Raw genomic sequence first — 2639 nt, forward strand, 5'->3', positions numbered from 1 at the left:
TGGGAGGAGAGGGATTCAGGAGTTAGTGTTTAGTGGGTATAGAGTTTCAATTTTGGAATATGAAAAAAGGCTTGGGGGATATTTGCATAACAATGTGAATGTACTTAACACTACTGAACTGCACACTGAAAATGGTTAAAATGGAAAATTTTATTATGTGTTTTTACTACTTAAATTTTTTAATAAAAGGAAGTTCTCACACCTGCTACAACATGAATGACCCTTAAATACATTATGCTGAGTGAAATTAACCAGTCATAAAAGGACAAATACCATATGACTCCACTTTTATGAGGTTCTTAGAGGACTCAAACTCATAGAGACAGAAAGTAGAATTGTGGGTGTCATGGGGTGAGGAAGGAGGATGGGGACCATGTTCCACGTTGTGCAGATGAGAAAGTTCTGGGAAAATGTGGTGATGGTTGCATGTGAATGTACTTAATGGCACTAAGTACATTTGCCCAGAAGGTAGCCAGGTAGGAAGGAAAATCCCTGGTGCTTTAAAGCCCTGAGATTTGGGGTTTGCTTGTTACTAGAGCAGAACTAAGCCCATCCGGATTCAGATGTGGCAGCTGACACTTGAGTTCTCTCTGGTGTGTGCTGATGCCCTTATCCGTGAAACCCAGAATGGGGACTATGATGAGAAGTAAGGCACTTGCCACCGGAACAAAATGTAAGGGGTCACCAAAGAACTCAATATTGAGATGACTATTATTTGAATGCAGTATTTTGACAAAATGAAAATTAATGCAAAACATTCATGATGATAAAAAAAAATAGCAAAATGTTAAATTAAGATGGGGTCTGTCACAGCAAATATTGAGACATTGTAGAAAAGAGGCCCAGGGAACAATCAACCTTTGCTCCTCATTTGTCTCCCTGTAGTCCCTGCTCTGGTGAACAGCCAAGATGCTCTGCCTGGGGGCTTTCTATGGCCCCTGTGTCCCCAGGTCAGAATTGATAGGGAGTTTGCATCCCTGGGAATGATCCTCTGTCACTTTTGGTGGATCAGTACCCCAGTCCCTCACTCCTCAACAGTGTGTCCTACACACTCTCTCAGAGGGCCCTGGAGGGACTGAGCCCCAGGTGCCCACCATAGAAATGTGCTCATTCAAACTCTCAGTATTTGCTTTCTATACCTCCCTATTTCATGACTCTTTATCTCTACTCATGTTTTCTAAGATTCCTTTATAATAAAATGCCTGCACTCAATCCCTGTCTGAAGCTTTGCAGTCAGGAAAAGCCAGCCCAAGGCAGATGTCTATTACAGTTTTATTTCAAACTAGAAAACGATATACCTCCATTTTCACCTCCTAATCTTTGGCCACATCTGTTGTGTTAGTGATTTATTGCTGTGCAACAAATTGCCCCAAATGTGAGGGCTTAAAATAACAGCAAATACTTATGATCTCAGAGTTTATGTGGGTCAAGAATGAGATATGGCTTCTCTGGGTTCTTTGCTTCAGGCTCACTAATGGGCCACAATGACAGCTGAGGGCTTGATGGGGGAAGGGTCCATTCCCAAGTTCACTCAGGTGTTGTTGGCAGGACTCAGTTCCTCACTGGCTGTTAAGGAGGCAGCTCTCAGCTCCTCACCACATGGGTCTCTCCACAGGGCAGCTCACAATGTGATACTTGGTTTCACCAGAACAAGAGACAGAGGGAGATGGAGAGGGAGAAGAAGAAGAGAGGAAAAGGGAGGGGAGAGAAAAAAAGAGAGAGGGGGAGAAATTGAGAGCCTTGGGAGCAAGTTGGAAATCTCAATCTTCTGTAACCAATCTTAAATGTGACATCTCACCGCCTTTGTCTTACTCTACTGTTAGCAGTGAGTCATGAGGCCTTGTCAGCACTCAAGAAGAGGGCATTACCTTTGGGTACCAGCAGGTTAGAAATCATGGGGGCTGTCTTGAGGTCTGTTCACTGATTTTCCCCTTCGTATGTATGGTGACACCACCAGCTCAGGTGTTCAAGCCCCACATGTGGTGTCATCCTGTCCATAAGCCATTCTAACTTTGCTCCAAATGGCCCTTCTGATCTCACCTTCTTCCTTCATCCTGTCTTGGCCTTCCTTTTCTCCTTAGAAGCTCAGTCCCACCTCAGAACCTTTGCACCTTCTGTTCCCTCTGCCTGGAACTCTCTCACGCTGGACATCTGCATGGCTGCTCCTTCAGAGTGTTTCACAGGCTGCTGTCCAGGTGTTGGTTGGGGCTACAGTCTCATCTGAAGTCTGGATCAGGGAAAGCACCCACTTCCTTCCAGCTTTAGCTTTAGCATGGACTCTTTAAATATGCATTCCCTGGTCCACTTTTTTAGTCCTGTGCAGTAAAGAGTTAACTTAGATGGCATGGGGTTCTCCTATCCTGTACCTTCCAAAGGAAGGCTGGTCTGCATGAGGTACTTACCTTCTTCTGGGGAGGTCATCTTTAAGGCTCTGCAGTGTCTTGCCTGATCAGAGTATCTTTATACCTCAGACCTTATTCTCAGGGATTTATCCTGCTCTCCCTGGCAAGGTGTTGGCCTGCCAGAAACTCTTAGCTAGTGAAATTTCTGAAGTTGTGTTTACTATCCCTGTGGTGAATGTTGCAAGCAATAAGTGAGATATATGGCCATATTTAATTGAGCCCAAATAAAATGTTCCA

Source organism: Myotis lucifugus, unplaced genomic scaffold, assembly GCF_000147115.1.
Source record: "Myotis lucifugus unplaced genomic scaffold, Myoluc2.0 scaffold_892, whole genome shotgun sequence".
Classification (NCBI taxonomy): Eukaryota; Metazoa; Chordata; class Mammalia; order Chiroptera; family Vespertilionidae; genus Myotis; species Myotis lucifugus.